Here is a 24,069-nt window from a genome sequence, read left to right on the forward strand (position 1 = left end):
CATTATTGTTGCACTGTAATAGGGGCGGTCTTTATGCTAGCCATTACTTACAGGGCACTGTTCCATTTAGCTGTTATTTTATGGTTATGCTTCATGCTGCCAGTGTGATTATTTCCTATATACAGATTATCCTGTTAGTATGGCTTCGTCTTTATACTTTGTAATGTATACAACAGTTCAGATTTTCTCACAGGTGCGCAATATTTGTATCTTTTGTATTTATTAGAGATGAGCGCCTGAAATTTTTCGGGTTTTGTGTTTTGGTTTTGGGTTCGGTTCCGCGGCCGTGTTTTGGGTTCGACCGCGTTTTGGCAAAACCTCACCGAATTTTTTTTGTCGGATTCGGGTGTGTTTTGGATTCGGGTGTTTTTTTAAAAAAACACTAAAAAACAGCTTAAATCATAGAATTTGGGGGTCATTTTGATCCCATATTATTATTAACCTCAAAAACCATAGTTTCCACTCATTTTCAGTCTATTCTGAATACCTCACACCTCACAATATTATTTTTAGTCCTAAAATTTGCACCAAGGTCGCTGGATGACTAAGCTAAGCGACACTAGTGGCCGACACAAACACCTGGCCCATCTAGGAGTGGCACTGCAGTGTCACGCAGGATGTCCCTTCCAAAAAAACCTCCCCAATCAGCACATGACGCAAAGAAAAAAAGAGGCGCAATGAGGTAGCTGACTGTGTGAGTAAGATAAGCGACCCTAGTGGCCGACACAAACACCGGGCCCATTTAGGAGTGGCACTGCAGTGTCACGCAGGATGTCCCTTCCAAAAAACCCTCCCCAATCAGCACATGACGCAAAGAAAAAAAGAGGCGCAATGAGGTAGCTGACTGTGTGAGTAAGATTAGCGACCCTAGTGGCCGACACAAACACCGGGCCCATTTAGGAGTGGCACTGCAGTGTCACGCAGGATGTCCCTTCCAAAAAACCCTCCCCAATCAGCACATGACGCAAAGAAAAAAAGAGGCGCAATGAGGTAGCTGACTGTGTGAGTAAGATTAGCGACCCTAGTGGCCGACACAAACACCGGGCCCATTTAGGAGTGGCACTGCAGTGTCACGCAGGATGTCCCTTCCAAAAAACCCTCCCCAATCAGCACATGACGCAAAGAAAAAAAGAGGCGCAATGAGGTAGCTGACTGTGTGAGTAAGATAAGCGACCCTAGTGGCCGACACAAACACCGGGCCCATTTAGGAGTGGCACTGCAGTGTCACGCAGGATGTCCCTTCCAAAAAACCCTCCCCAATCAGCACATGACGCAAAGAAAAAAAGAGGCGCAATGAGGTAGCTGACTGTGTGAGTAAGATTAGCGACCCTAGTGGCCGACACAAACACCGGGCCCATTTAGGAGTGGCACTGCAGTGTCACGCAGGATGTCCCTTCCAAAAAACCCTCCCCAATCAGCACATGACGCAAAGAAAAAAAGAGGCGCAATGAGGTAGCTGACTGTGTGAGTAAGATTAGCGACCCTAGTGGCCGACACAAACACCGGGCCCATTTAGGAGTGGCACTGCAGTGTCACGCAGGATGTCCCTTCCAAAAAACCCTCCCCAATCAGCACATGACGCAAAGAAAAAAAGAGGCGCAATGAGGTAGCTGACTGTGTGAGTAAGATTAGTGACCCTAGTGGCCGACACAAACACCGGGCCCATTTAGGAGTGGCACTGCAGTGTCACGCAGGATGTCCCTTCCAAAAAACCCTCCCCAATCAGCACATGACGCAAAGAAAAAAAGAGGCGCAATGAGGTAGCTGACTGTGTGAGTAAGATTAGCGACCCTAGTGGCCGACACAAACACCGGGCCCATTTAGGAGTGGCACTGCAGTGTCACGCATGATGTCCCTTCCAAAAAACCCTCCCCAATCAGCACATGACGCAAAGAAAAAAAGAGGCGCAATGAGGTAGCTGACTGTGTGAGTAAGATTAGCGACCCTAGTGGCCGACACAAACACCGGGCCCATTTAGGAGTGGCACTGCAGTGTCACGCAGGATGTCCCTTCCAAAAAACCCTCCCCAATCAGCACATGACGCAAAGAAAAAAAGAGGCGCAATGAGGTAGCTGACTGTGTGAGTAAGATTAGCGACCCTAGTGGCCGACACAAACACCGGGCCCATTTAGGAGTGGCACTGCAGTGTCACGCAGGATGTCCCTTCCAAAAAACCCTCCCCAATCAGCACATGACGCAAAGAAAAAAAGAGGCGCAATGAGGTAGCTGACTGTGTGAGTAAGATTAGCGACCCTAGTGGCCGACACAAACACCGGGCCCATTTAGGAGTGGCACTGCAGTGTCACGCAGGATGTCCCTTCCAAAAAACCCTCCCCAATCAGCACATGACGCAAAGAAAAAAAGAGGCGCAATGAGGTAGCTGACTGTGTGAGTAAGATTAGCGACCCTAGTGGCCGACACAAACACCGGGCCCATTTAGGAGTGGCACTGCAGTGTCATGCAGGATGTCCCTTCCAAAAAACCCTCCCCAATCAGCACATGACGCAAAGAAAAAAAGAGGCACAATGAGGTAGCTGACTGTGTGAGTAAGATTAGCGACCCTAGTGGCCGACACAAACACCGGGCCCATTTAGGAGTGGCACTGCAGTGTCACGCAGGATGTCCCTTCCAAAAAACCCTCCCCAATCAGCACATGACGCAAAGAAAAAAAGAGGCACAATGAGGTAGCTGACTGTGTGAGTAAGATTAGCGACCCTAGTGGCCGACACAAACACCGGGCCCATTTAGGAGTGGCACTGCAGTGTCACGCAGGATGTCCCTTCCAAAAAACCCTCCCCAATCAGCACATGACGCAAAGAAAAAAAGAGGCGCAATGAGGTAGCTGACTGTGTGAGTAAGATTAGCGACCCTAGTGGCCGACACAAACACCGGGCCCATTTAGGAGTGGCACTGCAGTGTCACGCAGGATGTCCCTTCCAAAAAACCCTCCCCAAACAGCACATGACGCAAAGAAAAAGAAAAGAAAAAAGAGGTGCAAGATGGAATTGTCCTTGGGCCCTCCCACCCACCCTTATGTTGTATAAAAAAAACAGGACATGCACACTTTAACCAACCCATCATTTCAGTGACAGGGTCTGCCACACGACTGTGACTGATATGACGGGTTGGTTTGGACCCCCCCCAAAAAAGAAGCAATTAATCTCTCCTTGCACAAACTGGCTCTACAGAGGCAAGATGTCCACCTCATCATCACCCTCCGATATATCACCGTGTACATCCCCCTCCTCACAGATTATCAATTCGTCCCCACTGGAATCCACCATCTCAGCTCCCTGTGTACTTTGTGGAGGCAATTGCTGCTGGTCAATGTCTCCGCGGAGGAATTGATTATAATTCATTTTAATGAACATCATCTTCTCCACATTTTCTGGATGTAACCTCGTACGCCGATTGCTGACAAGGTGAGCGGCGGCACTAAACACTCTTTCGGAGTACACACTTGTGGGAGGGCAACTTAGGTAGAATAAAGCCAGTTTGTGCAATGGCCTCCAAATTGCCTCTTTTTCCTGCCAGTATAAGTATGGACTGTGTGACGTGCCTACTTGGATGCGGTCACTCATATAATCCTCCACCATTCTTTCAATGGTGAGAGAATCATATGCAGTGACAGTAGACGACATGTCCGTAATCATTGTCAGGTCCTTCAGTCCGGACCAGATGTCAGCATCAGCAGTCGCTCCAGACTGCCCTGCATCACCGCCAGCGGGTGGGCTCGGAATTCTGAGCCTTTTCCTCGCACCCCCAGTTGCGGGAGAATGTGAAGGAGGAGATGTTGACAGGTCGCGTTCCGCTTGACTTGACAATTTTCTCACCAGCAGGTCTTTCAACCCCAGCAGACTTGTGTCTGCCGGAAAGAGAGATCCAAGGTAGGCTTTAAATCTAGGATCGAGCACGGTGGCCAAAATGTAGTGCTCTGATTTCAACAGATTGACCACCCGTGAATCCTTGTTAAGCGAATTAAGGGCTCCATCCACAAGTCCCACATGCCTAGCGGAAACGCTCCGTGTTAGCTCCTCCTTCAATGTCTCCAGCTTCTTCTGCAAAAGCCTGATGAGGGGAATGACCTGACTCAGGCTGGCAGTGTCTGAACTGACTTCACGTGTGGCAAGTTCAAAGGGCATCAGAACCTTGCACAACGTTGAAATCATTCTCCACTGCGCTTGAGACAGGTGCATTCCACCTCCTATATCGTGCTCAATTGTATAGGCTTGAATGGCCTTTTGCTGCTCCTCCAACCTCTGAAGCATATAGAGGGTTGAATTCCACCTCGTTACCACTTCTTGCTTCAGATGATGGCAGGGCAGGTTCAGTAGTTTTTGGTGGTGCTCCAGTCTTCTGTACGTGGTGCCTGTACGCCGAAAGTGTCCCGCAATTTTTCTGGCCACCGACAGCATCTCTTGCACGCCCCTGTCGTTTTTTAAATAATTCTGCACCACCAAATTCAAGGTATGTGCAAAACATGGGACGTGCTGGAATTTGCCCATATTTAATGCACACACAATATTGCTGGCGTTGTCCGATGCCACAAATCCACAGGAGAGTCCAATTGGGGTAAGCCATTCCGCGATGATCTTCCTCAGTTGCCGTAAGAGGTTTTCAGCTGTGTGCGTATTCTGGAAACCGGTGATACAAAGCGTAGCCTGCCTAGGAAAGAGTTGGCGTTTGCGAGATGCTGCTACTGGTGCCGCCGCTGCTGTTCTTGCGGCGGGAGTCCATACATCTACCCAGTGGGCTGTCACAGTCATATAGTCCTGACCCTGCCCTGCTCCACTTGTCCACATGTCCGTGGTTAAGTGGACATTGGGTACAACTGCATTTTTTAGGACACTGGTGAGTCTTTTTCTGACGTCCGTGTACATTCTCGGTATCGCCTGCCTAGAGAAGTGGAACCTAGATGGTATTTGGTAACGGGAGCACACTGCCTCAATAAATTGTCTAGTTCCCTGTGAACTAACGGCGGATACCGGACGCACGTCTAACACCAACATAGTTGTCAAGGCCTCAGTTATCCGCTTTGCAGCAGGATGACTGCTGTGATATTTCATCTTCCTCGCAAAGGACTGTTGAACAGTCAATTGCTTACTGGAAGTAGTACAAGTGGGCTTACGACTTCCCCTCTGGGATGACCATCGACTCCCAGCAGCAACAACAGCAGCGCCAGCAGCAGTAGGCGTTACACGCAAGGATGCATCGGAGGAATCCCAGGCAGGAGAGGACTCGTCAGAATTGCCAGTGACATTGCCTGCAGGACTATTGGCATTCCTGGGGAAGGAGGAAATTGACACTGAGGGAGTTGGTGGGGTGGTTTGCGTGAGCTTGGTTACAAGAGGAAGGGATTTACTGGTCAGTGGACTGCTTCCGCTGTCACCCAAAGTTTTTGAACTTGTCACTGACTTATTATGAATGCGCTGCAGGTGACGTATAAGGGAGGATGTTCCGAGGTGGTTAACGTCCTTACCCCTACTTATTACAGCTTGACAAAGGGAACACACGGCTTGACACCTGTTGTCCGCATTTCTGTTGAAATAGTTCCACACCGAAGAGCTGATTTTTTTGGTATTTTCACCAGGCATGTCAACGGCCATATTCCTCCCACGGACAACAGGTGTCTCCCCGGGTGCCTGACTTAAACAAACCACCTCACCATCAGAATCCTCCTGGTCAATTTCCTCCCCAGCGCCAGCAACACCCATATCCTCCTCATCCTGGTGTACTTCAACACTGACATCTTCAATCTGACTATCAGGAACTGGACTGCGGGTGCTCCTTCCAGCACTTGCAGGGGGCGTGCAAATGGTGGAAGGCGCATGCTCTTCACGTCCAGTGTTGGGAAGGTCAGGCATCGCAACCGACACAATTGGACTCTCCTTGTGGATTTGGGATTTCGAAGAACGCACAGTTCTTTGCGGTGCTACTGCTTTTGCCAGCTTGAGTCTTTTCATTTTTCTAGCGAGAGGCTGAGTGCCTCCATCCTCATGTGAAGCTGAACCACTAGCCATGAACATAGGCCAGGGCCTCAGCCGTTCCTTGCCACTCCGTGTGGTAAATGGCATATTGGCAAGTTTACGCTTCTCCTCCGACAATTTTATTTTAGGTTTTGGAGTCCTTTTTTTACTGATATTTGGTGTTTTGGATTTGACATGCTCTGTACTATGACATTGGGCATCGGCCTTGGCAGACGACGTTGCTGGCATTTCATCGTCTCGGCCATGACTAGTGGCAGCAGCTTCAGCACGAGGTGGAAGTGGATCTTGATCTTTCCCTAATTTTGGAACCTCAACATTTTTGTTCTCCATATTTTAATAGGCACAACTAAAAGGCACCTCAGGTAAACAATGGAGATGGATGGATACTAGTATACAATTATGGACGGACTGCCGAGTGCAGACACAGAGGTAGCTACAGCCGTGAACTACCGTACTGTGTCTGCTGCTAATATAGACTGGTTGATAAAGAGATGTCGTAGTATGTATGTATGAAGAAGAAAGGAAAAAAAAACCACGGTTAGGTGGTATACAATTATGGACGGACTGCCGAGTGCCGACACAGAGGTAGCCACAGCCGTGAACTACCGTACTGTACTGTGTCTGCTGCTAATATAGACTGGTTGATAAAGAGATGTCGTAGTATGTATGTATGAAGAAGAAAGAAAAAAAAACCACGGGTAGGTGGTATACAATTATGGACGGACTGCCGAGTGCCGACACAGAGGTAGCCACAGCCGGGAACTACCGTACTGTACTGTGTCTGCTGCTAATATAGACTGGTTGATAAAGAGATGTAGTAGTATGTATGTATGAAGAAGAAAGAAAAAAAAACCACGGGTAGGTGGTATACAATTATGGACGGACTGCCGAGTGCCGACACAGAGGTAGCCACAGCCGTGAACTACCGTACTGTACTGTGTCTGCTGCTAATATAGACTGGTTGATAAAGAGATGTCGTAGTATGTATGTATGAAGAAGAAAGAAAAAAAAACCACGGTTAGGTGGTATACAATTATGGACGGACTGCCGAGTGCCGACACAGAGGTAGCCACAGCCGTGAACTACCGTACTGTACTGTGTCTGCTGCTAATATAGACTGGTTGATAAAGAGATGTCGTATGTATGTATAAAGAAGAAAGAAAAAAAAACCACGGTTAGGTGGTATACAATTATGGACGGACTGCTGAGTGCCGACACAGAGGTAGCCACAGCCGTGAACTACCGTACTGTACTGTGTCTGCTGCTAATATAGACTGGTTGATAAAGAGATGTCGTAGTATGTATGTATGAAGAAGAAAGAAAAAAAAACCACGGTTAGGTGGTATACAATTATGGACGGATTGCCGAGTGCCGACACAGAGGTAGCCACAGCCGTGAACTACCGTACTGTACTGTGTCTGCTGCTAATATAGACTGGTTGATAAAGAGATGTCGTAGTATGTATGTATAAAGAAGAAAGAAAAAAAAACCACGGTTAGGTGGTATACAATTATGGACGGACTGCCGAGTGCCGACACAGAGGTAGCCACAGCCGTGAACTACCGTACTGTACTGTGTCTGCTGCTAATATAGACTGGTTGATAAAGAGATGTAGTAGTATGTATGTATAAAGAAGAAAGAAAAAAAAACCACGGGTAGGTGGTATACAATTATGGATGGACTGCCGAGTGCCGACACAGAGGTAGCTACAGCCGTGAACTACCGTACTGTGTCTGCTGCGACTGGATGATAAATAATGATATAAAAAATATATATATATCACTACTGCAGCCGGACAGGTATATATATTATATAATGACGGACCTGCTGGACACTGTCTGTCAGCAGAATGAGTTTTTTATAGAATAAAAAAAAAAACACCACACAAGTGAAGTCACACGACGAGTGTTTAACTTTTTCAGGCAATCACAATATAATATACTACTAACTATACTGGTGGTCAGTGTGGTCAGGTCACTGGTCAGTCACACTGGCAGTGGCACTCCTGCAGCAAAAGTGTGCACTGTTTAATTTTAATATAATATGTACTCCTGGCTCCTGCTATAACCTATAACTGGCACTGCAGTGCTCCCCAGTCTCCCCCACAATTATAAGCTGTGTGAGCTGAGCACAGTCAGATATATAATATATACATAGATGATGCAGCACACTGGGCTGAGCAGTGCACACAGATATGGTATGTGACTGTCTTGTACTCCTGGCTCCTGCTATAACCTATAACTGGCACTGCAGTGCTCCCCAGTCTCCCCCACAATTATAAGCTGTGTGAGCTGAGCACAGTCAGATATATAATATATACATAGATGATGCAGGCATGCAGCACACTGGGCTGAGCAGTGTACACAGATATGGTATGTGACTGAGTCACTGTGTGTACCGTTTTTTTCAGGCAGAGAACGGATATATTAAATAAAACAACTGCACTGCTGGTGGTCACTGTGGTCAGTCACTAAACTCTGCACTCTCTTCTACAGTATCAGCCTCAGGTCAATCTCTCTCTCCTAATCTAAATGGAGAGGACGCCAGCCACGTCCTCTCCCTATCAATCTCAATGCACGTGTGAAAATGGCGGCGACGCGCGGCTCCTTATATAGAATCCGAGTCTCGCGAGAATCCGACAGCGTCATGATGACGTTCGGGCGCGCTCGGGTTAACCGAGCAAGGCGGGAAGATCCGAGTCGCTCGGACCCGTGAAAAAAAACATGAAGTTCGTGCGGGTTCGGATTCAGAGAAACCGAACCCGCTCATCTCTAGTATTTATGTGTCTGTGTTAGCACTTGTTCACTCTTGTTTTTGTTTATCGTATGCTTCGTTCGGTTGTCATGACGCCGGCGCCTGCAGATGACGTCATCGGACCGAGCGGGACGTGGCGGGCGGACGCGGCGGGCGGACGGCTTCATGCACAATCAGAGGAGGCTATTTAGGTATGTATGTTTGCACGGTTTTATTGTCCTGATGAAAATTTAATCTTATTTACATTGAAACATTGACAGCAGCTTTGGCTCTTGTCCTGTTTCTCCGCCGTGAATGCCGCCTGAACAAATGGTCTATGTTTGGGGAAGGTATTTCTCTTTTCTCAATTGGAAGGCACCGGCATGTCATATGTGAATAACTTGAAGTAATTGGAGTGCCGCCTGACTGGTTGTTTTATATAGAGAGAGAGAGAGAGAGAGAGAGAGAGAGGAGAATGAGCCTAATTGTGGCAGTCACTGCCAGCCTGAGTCAGGTCATACTCTTAATTAAACTACTGAAACAGCAGCTGGAGCAGCTGAAAGAGGACATGAAACTAAGCGATACCATTACGTATACTGGACTTGTTGGTCAAGGTTTTTTTTTCACTTTGCCAGGACCCGGAAGGTTTGCAACATCTTGCAATTGGATCAGTACAACAATACTAGAGCCTAGGTTTAAGTCCTATGTTACATCTTTTTTTCCAACTGACAGTCTTGTAAGCAAGTTGTTTGCTCAAGTGGTACATGACATGATGACATCTCCTGCTTCAGCTTCTCCTGCAAATGTTGATACCAGGATTATAATGGGAATGAGCTAAAATTGTGCTATGATGATATTAACAACATTGAGGGTGATGGTGAGGATGATGACATCATCCAAATTAGATGATGATTAACAACATTGTTAGTCACATTAAGCTCATTGGTAGCTTGGTATAACCAAACCACCACAATGTTGTCCTTTGTGGAGAGAAACACAATGTACCACTGTATATACTATTCTAAAATGTAGAAATGAAAAGGGTCACTCATGACCAATTGTAGAGGACTCTGAGGATTAGGAATTGGATGGTTAAATAATTTAAGGTCTAATAATCAATGTGCTCACAATTTGCAAGTTACTTCATAAAAACTATTATTTTCTGGTCGCTCATTTTAAATGGAGCCTTGGTAATGATCCCTATTTAGTATCAATAAACACTAGAGATGAGCGGGTTCGGTTCGTTGAGATCCGAACCCCTCGGATCTTCCCGCCTTGCTCGGTTAACCCGAACGCGCCCGAACGTCATCAACCCGCTGTCGGATTCTCGTGAGATTCGTATTCTATATAAAGAGCCGCGCGTCGCCGCCATTTTCACTCGTGCATTGGAGATTGAACGGAGAGGACGTGGCAGCGTTCTCTCCCTGAAAAGCTCTGTATCTGTGCTCAGTGTGCTGCAAATATCTGTGCTCAGTGTGCTGCAAAAATCTGTGCTCAGTGTGCTGCAAATATCTACGTTCTCTGCCTGAAAACGCTCCATATCTGTGCTCAGTGTGCTGCAAATATCTGTGCTCAGTGTGCTGCATTGTGGGGACCACCAGTATATAATTATAGTAGTACAGTACAGTAGGCCATTGCTGTATCTTGCAGCTCTGTGTCAAGTATACTATCCATATCTGTGCTGCATTATTGTGAGCAGTATATAGTAGGACAGTGCAGCATTTTGGTGACCAGCAGTATACATATAGTACGGTACAGTAGGCCATTGCTGTATCTTGCAGCTCTGTGTCACTTCTAGTATCCTGATCAGTGCTCAATATCTGCTGCATTATTGTGACCAGTATGTATACTGTACTGTGCGACGTGTGTTATACACCTGGTGATTTTATACATCCTGTAATCTGTACAGAGCGATGAGTGAGATACACCTGGGGATTATACACCCTGTATACTGTACTGTGCAACGTTTGTGATACACCTGGTGATTATACACCCTGTATACTGTACTGAGCGATGTGTGAGATACACCTGGGGAATATACACCCTATATACTGTACTGTGCGATGTGTGTGATACACCTGGTAATTAATTATACACCCTCTATACTGTACTGTGCGACGTGTGTTATACACCTGGTGATTATACATCCTGTAATCTGTACTGAGCGATGTGTGAGATACACCTGGGGATTATACACCCTATATTCTGTTCTGAGTGATGTGTGATATACACCTGGGGATTATACACCCTGTATACTGTACTGAGCGATGTGTGAGATACACCTGGGGATTATACACCCTATATACTGTACTGTGTGATGTGTGAGATACACCTGGGGATTATACACCCTATATATTATATACTGTACGGTGCAATGTGTGTGATACACCTGGTAATTAATTATACACCCTGTATACTGTACTGTGCGATGTGTGTTATACACCTGGTGATTATACATCCTGTAATCTGTACTGAGCGATGTGTGAGATACACCTGGGGATTATACACCCTATATTATTATTATTAACCTTTATTTATGTGGCACCACAAGGGTTCCGCAGCACCCAGTTACAGAGTACATACATAATCAAACAAGAAAACAGCTACTTACAGTTGATGACAGTATAGGACAAGTACAAGGTAAATAAACATAGTTACATCAGCAGATGACACTGGAATAAGTATCAGGTGGCAGAAGACTGCTGGATGTGATACAGTTGAAGATTATTAAAGTAAGACAAAGGATAAGCACATGAGGGAAGAGGGCCCTGCTCGTGAGAGCTTACAATCTAAAGGGGAGGGGTAGACAGACAGGGGTGACACAGATGGGGTACATAGAGAACATGCAACAGAGGGTTAGGATGAGATTTGGCTGGGTTTGGAGAAGAAGTGGACCCCCAGAAGGCACAAGTCAATACTTAACATTGCAACATTTTACTGGGCTATGCAGGAGAAAATTAAAAATAGGGGAAAATAAAAATAAAAAAAAGAATCGATAACTTCTACCGCTTTAGAAAGGTCAATGGAAGCTAAAATAATGGACAACTACCTCATGGAAGCCAGATACAGTATACCAAACAGTACTTAGCAGAGTTAGGAATGAGTGCTTATGAAATACAGTAACATTTTGTCATAATATTTCAGAAACTGCATGGCTGGTCTCTTGCACTCTTTTGCTCTAATACACCACCTGCTTTAGGATTTATATTCAAAAACATGTCTCCATAATCCCAAAAACGTCAGTCTTCTTGGAAAGTGGTTTGTTCCTTTGTAAGGGAAAGAGAACAAACGTTCTCAAACAATGGTTTCTCAATTTATTTTTCCTCTGGGAAGGGATTGTGGATTCGCAGGAATATCTAAGCATTTCTGTAATTAGAAAGCAGCGACTTTCTACAAATGTTTACATTAGATTACATTTGGCAAAAAAAAAAAAAAAGTACAGAATCCCATTTAGGATGTCTTCACCAAATCGTAGACATAAATATGGAAATCGTCATCAAACTTAATGAAGTACACAGATGGTTTAGCTTCAACTTGATGAATAACCATGCCAGTCCTTTTTGAGCCATCTTCTTTGGACTATTCCACTTGCTTGCCCACCAGGCTGTCCACATCCTCCCCTGGTTCTCTTTCAGCTGGAGGGGAATCATTTGAGTCTGGCATGATCAGAAGATCTCCTTCTTTATAGTAATCTACAAGTTGATACATATATAAGACTGGGTCCTTTTCATAGGTTATATAAAACCATGTGTTCATAATAGATGCTCGTGCTAATACCATCCCTCGCCACTCATCCTTGGAACCATCCTCTGTTTCAAACATATGCTCCACTGCTTTACCAATCATTGTGTCAGCCAAATGGGCATCGTTGAGTCAGGATGAGGCAACTCTGTCTGGTAGAACTTCAAGAGCAGACACCCTTTCATCCTTGTAAAGCTCAAGTCCATAGACACAATCAAATCTATCATACTTTATAAAATAGAGGGAGGGATTCACTGTTGCTTGATACAGAAAAGTTCCTTTCCACTGGGTTATTGGCCAACTGCCCTCTTTCCACCCATGCTGTATTCTACAGCCTACAATATTTCGCCTTGGCTGGGAGATTGGTTTACTTGGTCACATATTGTTTCGATGTTTCTTATGAGATGTTCTTTTCTTCATCATATTTGCCGAAACACCTGCATGTGCTGCATCAGCTCTTGATCGCTGAGCGGCCGCCTTTCCAAATGGAGTCTTCATTCATCTGTGTATTAAAGGGCAGCAGGGCTGCCGAACTAGGGTGGAAAAGTTTGTTGTAGTCCTTCCAGTCTACATGAAAAAGAACCCCTTCCTTTCCACCTTTCAGAAAAACTCTGACCCTCAATTGCTCTGATCAGAAGTCACTTCTGGGGCAGATAGGATGTGTTTCCCTCCACTCCCCCTGCAGGTGATGGCTGCGGCACAGTGCTCCCCTGCGGCCAGTTGCCCCAATCCTCCTCCTCCCTCCTTTGTCAGACTCCGTCACCACCACTGTGCGCTGCTATGGAAGAGCAGGTCCCGCCTCACTCCCCCTGAACTTCTAAGCCCTCCGCTCAGAAACTACAGCGCTCATTACCTTCCCTTACCCCCTCCCTCTCCACACACTGCCAGATTTGGAGCTGGCTGCTACTATATTGCCACCTGTTACTCTGCTGCCAGAACCAGGCCTCGCCTTCCTGCCAAATACTGATCCCTCCAGAGCTGCATACTGTATACTGTACTGTGCGACGTGTGTTATACACCTGGTGATTATACATCCTGTAATCTGTACTGAGCGATGTGTGAGATACACCTGGGGATTATACACCCTATATACTGTACTGTGCAACGTGTGTTATACACCTGGTGATTATACATCATGTAATCTGTACTGAGCAATGTGTGAGATACACCTGGTAATATCTGTGCTCAGTGTGCTGCATTGTGGGGACTGGGGACCACCAGTATATAATTATAGTAGTACAGTACAGTAGGCCATTGCTGTATCTTGCAGCTCTGTGTCAAGTATACTATCCATATCTGTGCTGCATTGATGTGAGCAGTATATAGTAGGACAGTGCAGCATTTTGGTGACCAGCAGTATACATATAGTACAGTACAGTAGGCCATTGCTGTATCTTGCAGCTCCGTGTCAGACTCAGTTCTAGTATCCTGATCAGTGCTCAATATCTGCTGCATTGTTGTGACCAGTATATATAGTAGTACAGTGCAGCATTGTGGTGACCACCAGTATATAGTAGTACAGTACAGTAGGCCATTGCTGTATCTTGCAGCTCTGTATCACTTCTAGTGTCCTGATCAGTGCTTAATATCTGTGCTCAGTGTCAGTGCTGCATTGTGGTGACCAGTATACTACAGTACAATATTTCCAGTGCTGTTCTCGCTGCTCAGTGTCAGTTCTCCGTAGTATCATCAGTGATCAATATAATCAGTTCTCAGTATAATCAGTGCGCTGTTAGACGTGTGCCTGTTTTCCGCCATTAGTGCAGTGGGATTTAGACAATTGATGAAGTTATTGTGTCCCCGGTACAAAATCCCATCTAGATTCCACTTCACTAGGCAGGCGATAGCGAGATTTTACCAGTTAATATCAGTGATTTATAATTATTAATTACAGTGATCTTGCCAGATAATTCCAGTGATTTTGTCATTTTCTTCCAATGATTTGGACCAATAATACCATTGATTAGAACGAATAATTCCAGTGATTTTGTCATTTTCTTCTAGTGATTTGGACCAATAATACCATTGATTAGAACAAATAATTCCAGTGATTTTGTCATTTTCTTCCAGTGATTTGGACCAATAATACCATTGATTAGAACGAATAATTCCAGTGATTTTGTCATTTTCTTCTAGTGATTTGGACCAATAATACCATTGATTAGAACAAATAATTCCAGTGATTTTGTCATTTTCTTCCAGTGATTTGGACCAATAATACCATTGATTAGAACGATTAATTCCAGTGATTTTGTCATTTTCTTCCAGTGATTTGGACCAATAATACCATTGATTAGAACAAATAATTCCTGTGATATTGAGGTGTTTGTTTTGCTTAGCTTAGCCGTCCAGCGACCACAGTGCACCTCTTTTTCTCTTTTCTTTGCATCATGTGCTGTTTGGGGACAATTTTTTTAAGTGCCATCCTGTCTGACACTGCAGTGCCACTCCTAGATGGGCCAGGTGTTTGTGTCGGCCACTTGGGTCGCTTAGCTTAGTCATCCAGCGACATCGGTGAAAATTTTAGGACTAAAAATAATATTGTGAGGTGTTCAGAATAGACTGGAAATTAGTGGAAATTGTGGTTATTGAGGTTAATAATACTATAGGATCAAAATTACCCCCAAATTCTATGATTTAAACTGTTGTTGAGGGTTTTTTTTTAAAAAAAAACACCCAAATCCAATACACACCCAAATCCGACAAAAAAATTTCAGGGAGGTTTTGCCAAAATGCGTCCGCATCCAAAACACAGCCGCGGAACCGAATCCAAAACCAAAACACAAAACCCAAAAAATTTCTGGTGCACATCTCTAATAAACACTAAATCATCTATTACAACAGTTTAGCCAAATTTTAGTTACCATTTTACGGTAGATTAATTGCCTAATTTACTGCTAGTAGAGGCAGACAACACAGCATTATAGGATTCAATACCTCTACAAACTTTTTACTTTCTATTTTCCAAAATGATTTATTTCAATTTAATTTCTATTATTCTGAGACCTGTGATTTTCTGCTTAAATTAATTGTGTTTGTATATGTACATTATTTTGGATGATTGTTTTTTAATACTTAGTTCCATGTCTATGATTTACTGTACTTTTCTTTATAGCTTTGACAGTTAGTATAATCGATCATCAATCAATTAAAAAATTAATCAATCAATCAATAAATGCTTTACTTGGTTACCATAATATAAATACTCTTGCTCCATTTCCTTGTTCTGGCCCCAGACTTGTGATTCGTTGCTTGAAGAAGTTTGCTATTGCATTTGAAAACTCACATTTGGATGTTTCCGTGTTCCATATCTTTGATGTAGCTTTCTTTATAGTTATTACTGTTAGTATAATCAAGTTATCTGTCAATGCTTTAGTAGGCTTCCACTACATAAATATTGCATCTCCATTCACCTCTACTGGCATTGGGCCTCTGATCTAGATCTTGATTAATGAAAACATTCTATAGTGTCATATATTTTATTAAACTACCACTGTGTCTACCACTACTGTGTCACCATGTTTCATAGATGTGCTACAAACTTTTAAATTGCTGTGTCTTTGTGCTGCTGTTCTTAATTTAGCCAGCTAGCTTGCTGCAGTCTTTGGCCAAAATTGGTGAAAACAATATTGTAAGCTGGTCAAAATTGGAAATGGCTGAAAATAAAGTTATATATGTTAATAAAACAAAATCCAGAGACAAAACTAAAACATTTCAGGGTAGATCCTTTAAAGGGCATCTATGTGAATAGTCTGGGGCATAATGTCATGAATCATGCCACTGCGGCCCCTTACCCATTATACAACGCTGTGATTTGTGGCACTATTCAGAGGGGGTGGCTCCAAGAGATGCCATTCAATGTAACTCACATCATCAAGTCACCAGACCATTGACTTCAACCAGAGCTCCAACAATATTTCCCCGTGAAGATATTTGTACCTTATTAATGAGCATGTTTTACATTATTCTTCTCATCACCACATCATACAATGTATACAATGGAATCCTAATGTCTGATGCTATTATTTGTGATTTCAATTGTTTTATGTTGATTTGTGATTCCAATAATATCCTTCCTCATCTGTGATTCAAACCAATTGTCTTTTGCATACTGAATGATCCTTTGTGGTGTCAACTGCAGCAAATTGGCTTCTCTTGTTCTTCTTAATACCCTATACGTTTGTGATTCTTTAAATTCAAAGTCAATTATTCAATCAATCATCTTCAATCCAGAGTTCATTGCAGCTCATTAAAAAGACCTTCTGTTGGATTTGCTGACTCACTTCTGATTCATATTAATCTAACCTACCTTTCCGATCATGGTACTATGAGACAAGTTACAGGGAATGACATTTCAGGAGAAAGGTCCATCACATAGCCACCCCACAACTGTGATACCTATCATAACCACTTAGACAAACCCTGCCAACCGTGGGGGTGTTAGGTATATTACACCTACCCAGGAATAAAAGCATGATTTCTAGAGGGGTGGTTCCAAATCATTGATTTTAGAATGAGTGTCGCCAGCCCATGGAGGGTACATACAGTAATAGCATTTACTGTACAAAGCTATAGTCTGATTCATACAAAGTGCAGTGCAATGTACAGAAAGATTTCAGGTGTATGCAGAGGTAGTGATCACAGTAAGATGATAGATATGATCATCAGGCCAGGCTTCTTAGAAGAATGTTTTTTTCTCTGTATTTGGGCACCATTCCAAAATGCAAGTACCCTGCTTCGTGGGGGCTATGCGTACCTGGAACCCCCTAAGTTTGCCTATACTACCTGACATTACTTGACCAACACAGTCTTAGTACAGTTCTACTACTGTACATTCTGTACAGACAAGCAGGAAACTGCACATAGCCAAAATGACCTCACCACTGACCAGGATCATAATACAAATTCAATTTAATGTCTGCATTTCACAATTATATAACACTCTATAGAGACATAGGAAGCTACATCTATCCAACATGGTCTGACAACTGGGCATAATCATAATACAATTTTATTTTAAGTACTCATCTTGCAGTAACTTACAAAATATATAGAAACTAAGAACGTTTACTGAGGACTGGAGCACATCCAGCAACCACAACAAGATGAATGGTACTTTGCAATATTAAAGTTAATATTAAAAACGGCTTTATTGTCCAGAAAAATGCCTAAGAATAAATCTTAAAAAGGCTGAGACTGTCCGTGGAAATCAGGCGCAGATGGAACAATAAACTGAAATAATCTCAATCTTGAATTCTGACCACGTTTACTTACTTTATCACGTCACCTTACATAGTAAGCTGAGTCATTTATTTTGAGCTGTATGTGTGAAACATGTCATTTACTCAAGTACTTTATTACAGGGATGAAAAAAATGGGAAAAAAACAAACAAACCTTGATAATGACCAATGATGATGTTCTTAAACACAGTCTGGAGAAAGGACATAACATAAAACGTCCATGAGTGTAAAAAAGGTGAGATGCAAAATATGCAGCCTGAATTAACTGGAGAAGGTTTATCAGCGAGATCATGTACCTAAGCATTTCAATTTGTACAACAGAAAAGATTGCTGCTATAAGCAGCAAATATGCAATTTGGCGTAATTACAGCCTACGTTAATTGCATGCTGATTGGAGGATAATACCTGTTATTCATGCTGTTGCCTAGCTGTATTTTTAAACTGCACCATGTCAATATATATATATTTTTTCTGCTTTGAAATCACATAATGATTCTGCATGGATAATACAGCTGAAATTGCCATTTGATTTAAGGGTATAAAAAAGGCCATTGGAGCTTGCTCAGTTTTGCTCGAGAGCCAAATATCTATATTTTTTTAGTTAGCTATTTAGCTATTGGTCCATAAATGTATTTACATAAAGGTGTGCATAAGAATCTCATGGTTCCTGTAGTTTTTACTGCGCCCGGAGGGGATGTAATTACAATGCCGCCTGATGTGATCCCAGCAGCCGAAATACCAACACTGGAATCCCGACCTGCGGCATAATACCGGCATCAAAATCCCTATGGATATTGAGATCCCAGCATCAAAATACCCATGCCAGGAATCCTGAATGCTCTTTTAGCAGGACACAGTTGCGTCCTGCCGCGGGGGGTGGGAGGTTATATTTAGCCATTAGAAGGGGGGGGTTAGGGTGCAGGGATGGGAAGGGGATGGTTAGGTACTGGGGATGGGGGGGGTTAGGGTTAGGTACTCACAAGGGGAAGTTAGGGTTAGGCACCAAGCGGGGAGGGTTAGGTTAAGGCAGTGGGGAAGGGAGGGTTAGGATTAGGCACCAGAGGGGAGGGTTAGGCACCACCAGGGAGGGTTAGGCACCAACAAGGGAAGGTTAGGGTAGGGGGCAGGGGAGGATTAGGGTTCTTTGGGGGGGGCTGTCGGTATTCTGGTGGTTGGGATGCCGCTGACTGTATTCTGACCGTCGGCATCCAGTCTATCAGTATATCATACCAAATCCGCCCAGAGTGGGCAAAATGAAATAGGTTTCACAAATGTTAGTTTTATTCACTAAAGTTTTCTATTTCAAATGTCATTTAAAAGATAATCGGTACATTTTGAACTTTAAGGATCACTAAACTAGGTTCAGGTGCCGCATCATTCAGTGAGTACTCCTTCATCTTGGGTGCACCCGACATTGCTCAATTCACTCTTGATAGTGGTCAACATTCTATGTGGATGAAAGAGATTGTGGCCGATTTACTGGGATGGGCCACCAAAGACACATTGGCAGCAGTAGCATGCAGGAACAAACAGCAGTGCACCTGACACGTGAGACGTTACAGGATCAACTGGCTGTAGTGTATGCTGAGTTCCACAGGTAACTTATCTTTTTCTTTTTTAAAAGATGTATTTTTATTTTCAGATTAGTAGCACAGAGGAATAAAGACAAACAAATGACAATAAAGTACATACAGGTTGAGTATCCCTTATCCAAAATGCTTGGGACCAGAAGAATTTTGGATATCCGATTTTTCCGTATTTTGGAATAACTGCTAACCATAATGAGATATCATGGCGATGGGACCCAAGTCTAAGCACATAATGCATTTATGTTTTATATACACCTTATACACACTGTCTGAAGGTCATTTTAGCCAATGTTATAATATACTTTATGCATTAAACAAAGTTTGTTTTCATACACACAAATCATTTATGTTTCATATACACCTTATACACACAGCCTGAATGTCATTTAATACAATATTTTCAATAACTTTGTGTATTAAACAAAGTTTGTGTACATTGAGCCATCAGAAAACAAAGGTTTCACTATCTCACTCTCACTCAAAAAAGTCTGTATTTCGGAATATTCCGTATTTCGGAATATTTGGATATGGAATACTCAACCTGTACTGGGAAGTATATACACAGAATTTCAAAGCTCTTAATTTCCTTTCTTTAACCAATTAATGTAACACTTTGACTTGATAAGCAACAAGGGATATTAACTGGTTTTCTCTGCATTCTGTATCCCTGCAAACTTTTTTGGCCAGTCATTTGCCCTTCAAGGTTCCTATCCCATTGTGATCTCAGCTCTATCCATGCACTATAAACTCAATTGTAGAAATGGCATACAGAGTGGCAAAGCAAAACTGTAATTTTACCACAACTTTGATTATCTCTAGGCCACAGGTTCTTAAACTCGATCCACAGGACCCCACACAGTTCATGTTTTCAAGGTCACACAATAGGAAGAGAAAAGAAGACCCCTGTTTGGGTGCACTCTTATAGCAAAAAGAGATAATACAAAGTAAGTAAGACATTAAAATTTCACTTTTATTAATTATTCATTAAAAAGAAAAGTCAGGGTGTATCCAAGACAGACAAACAAAACATATGCAGGTATTAAAAAGTATGGTCCAAAGTACATATGGGTACGGTCTATACTGTATGTCATGATCCCTTGGACCTTTAGAAAATTCGGAAAGAAATAATTAGTCTTTCTAATATAGACCTGCTTATAGGTCAATTGATGGCGACCCTTGGGTACTTTTTGAGATAATGATAACTGTCATGAAAATATTGGCTCTCAAATAGCCCTGTTAAGCCAGTGTAATCCTAGTGTATTATACCTATGGGATACCGTATTAATTTTGATGACTGAGAGAATTTCAACCTCTTAGATGGTAATGGTACTGATTAAAGTTAACAATATTAAATCAATTAAGATGGAAAGATAAACAAATGATGATTCTGCTGTCAGCGTTGGGCACAGAGTATGGTATCCAATATAGTTCTACTAAACTTGGTATTTTCAAGTTGTCTACCATCCAAGTACTGACCACGCCCAACACTGCTTAGCTTCCAAGATCAGACAGCATTGGGCATATACAGTGTGGTGTGATAGTAGCTTTGTTGCTCTCCTCCCCCCCTCCCCCCCAACACTGGTCACCCATACCCAACCTGGAAAACATGAACTCTGTGAGGTCCTGAGGACCAAGTTTGAGAACCACTGTTCTTGGTGAAACAAGGTTGTAGCTCTTTGTCCAACAGCTACAGTAACTGTCACAATCTCAAACTTTGCAATGCATACTAAAATATGTATAGTATACACATATAAGCATGACAGTGATATAGTCAGAATGTCAACATTTGCAATGTCAACATTCCTAATGATGACATCACAATGTTGACAGTTATGATATAGATATTGTTAAAATGTTGACATTGAACATATGTATAATGTTGGCATACTCACAATGCTGACATGTGAAATGTTGATATTTGGCAGAATGCCAGTGTTGGGTTAGTTTGCCGCTGGGAAGGGATAGGGTTAGGCTGTTGGGGGGGTAGCATTAGGCTGTAGGGGAGGAGCTAGAGGTAGCCTACTCACTATCGCTGGATCAGGTGGTCGCCAAAACTTTGGTTCAGCTGACTGCCGGAACCAGTTGACACCAATGCATCACAGGATCCGCTAACAAGTAATTGCTGCAACACTGGGACATACAGATGTGTCCACTTACATCTTTTGCTTTTTTACAAATTTGGCACAACATGCAAAACACGGCTAAGCAGTTTTTCACAAGTAGCGAGTGGATGAATTTAAAAAATTTTGTTTGCCATAATAGAATATGCACACATAGATACAGCGCTCACCAAATACCATGACAATACATAGACATAATCAAATGTTAAAAAAATGCAATCACCCTTAAATAAAAGGTAATCCTCATAGGATGGCAAAGAGCGAGGAAGGATTAGTTCCAAGAGGTCATTTCATCCAACACAATACACAGGTGGGGCTAATTGAGCCTTGAGGAGCCTGAAAAATAAGTGCCTCTTTTCCCAATGGGGATGGGAATGACAGGAGGCACTATTGAACACAGACCATAGTGTAGTATTTTTTTAAAAACACGCACAGGTTTAATTCCACGGGTTAAACTTACAAGATGTAAGAATAAAAACAGCATAACACAATGAATTCCATGGTTTAACACAATGGATATATCACCAAGAGGGTCCTTGCAGCCACAGGAAAGGATGGTTAGCAATGTGATCAGGCTCTCCGAATGGCAGATTTCATGCAGGATCAACCCCCAAACGCAATGGATACGTCCGTGTGTCCCAGGATCAAATAACAGATATAAAACAGGAGCCACGCTTAACGCGTATCGGACTTCAAGTCCTTCATCAGAAGCGTGGTTCACTGGCTCCAAATGTCTGATTTTAAACTCTGTTGATTGAAAGTTCCAGCTGACTCCAATTTCCTACTCCCATTCACGCTCCGAGCAGCGTACATGCGCAGTTGTCACCAATCGCCGGAACCGGAAGTAGTTCATGCGAATCACGTGCACTCCAGATACCCGGAAGTGGTGTATTCGGCTGCGCTCTGCTATATGGTGTAGTTTCTCTTGCGGTTCGCGTGCGTTCCACTAATCAGGAAGCACTATGAACCGCTCTCAAGACATACTGAAATACTCTTTCATATAGGGCATTACATTAACCCTTACTAATAATCATGGAGTCCTCATAGATGTCCCATAAGAAAGTTCCGGATTAAGATAAGTCCATCATAAAATATGCATAAAAAAGAAAGAAAAAAAAGGAGCAATTACCAATAATATACAGATATACATACAAAAATACAGTGCAGTAGGGATAAGGTGCAGCCGTGCAAAGGTGGTTCAAGTGAGAAAGCATTTTAATTCGAACTCACCGTTGAGTCCCCTTGGAACAAGAGTACCCAAACGGTGTATGGATTTCATCTCTGCTTGAGAGAGTCTTTTCTCCAAATCTCTAGTTCTCCATTTCTGTTGGACTACCTGTATACCCCAAAAATTCCTTAAACCACAGGCATTGGAATTATGTATTCTTTTAAAATGTGAGGATACATTATGAGATTCCAAGCCTTTACGAATATTGTATATGTGTTCGGCCCACCTTACCTTGGCACTCCTTCCTGTTTTGCCAACGTAGGCAAGGCCGCACACACATTCGAGTACATATACAATATTCTTCGTATGACACGTAATAAAATCCCGGATAGGATACGTATGACCATTCACGGTATATTCAGTGAATTTTCTCACCGGGGTTTTAACGGTTTTGCACATAAGGCAATCGCCGCAGCGATGAAAACCCTTCGTTCTTATACTCTGCCTTAGTTCCATATCTAAACTGCTTCTCACAAGTTGGTTCTTAAGGGACTGGGCCCTTCTATAAATAAAAGTGTGCCTATCTGGTAACACATCCCCTATTACTGAATCCTGTTTCAAAATGTTCCAATTGTTATTGAACACTTTTTCTATACCTTTAAAGGACCTACTGTACTGACTCACAAATGCCCATTTGAATCGTTCATCAGTTGTAGTAGACTTTTCTCTAATTTTCAACAATTGGGCCCTATCCACCTTATTTCTTGCTGTTTCCAGGGTATTTGATGTATAGCCCCTTTGTGATAGCCGGCCCGAAAGTTCATTTAATTGTTGTTCACAAATAGCTACATCTGTACAATTTCTTTTGACCCTTGCAAACTGGCTGAATGGTATCCCATCCAACCAGTTTGCATGATGTTGACTTGTTCGATCTATAAAACTGTTAGAGTCTGTTTCCTTCCTGTAAGTTTTTGAATGAACCTCACCATTGGAGATATAAATGCTTAAATCAAGAAAGGACACTTAATTTTGACTTTTAGTGAATGTGAACTTAATGGCCATGTCATTCAAATTAAGCCCTTCACAAAAAAGCTGTAGTGACTCCTCGTCACCATGCCATAAAAAGAGCACATCATCGATATAGCGCCGCCAGGACACCAGGCCCGCCATCAGAACACCCATATGCCATATCTGGATGTCCTCCCAGTATGCCATAAATAAATTGGCATAACTGGGGGCGAACCTGGTGCCCATGGCGGTGCCAACCCGCTGTAAATAAAATGCTCTATCAAAAAAAAAAAAATTATTAAGTAAAATGAACCTAATACTGTCCATAATAAAAACTTTGGTCAATTCACTATAACTACTTAAATTTAAAAAGTAGGAGACCGCAGTTAATCCTTTTTCCAAATCTATAATCGTGTACAGCGTACACACATCAAGAAATCGCCTGTCTCCCATTTATAACCATCAAGACCCCTCAAAATGTC

The sequence above is a fragment of the Pseudophryne corroboree genome, chromosome 6 (assembly GCF_028390025.1).
Source record: "Pseudophryne corroboree isolate aPseCor3 chromosome 6, aPseCor3.hap2, whole genome shotgun sequence".
Taxonomy (NCBI): Eukaryota; Metazoa; Chordata; class Amphibia; order Anura; family Myobatrachidae; genus Pseudophryne; species Pseudophryne corroboree.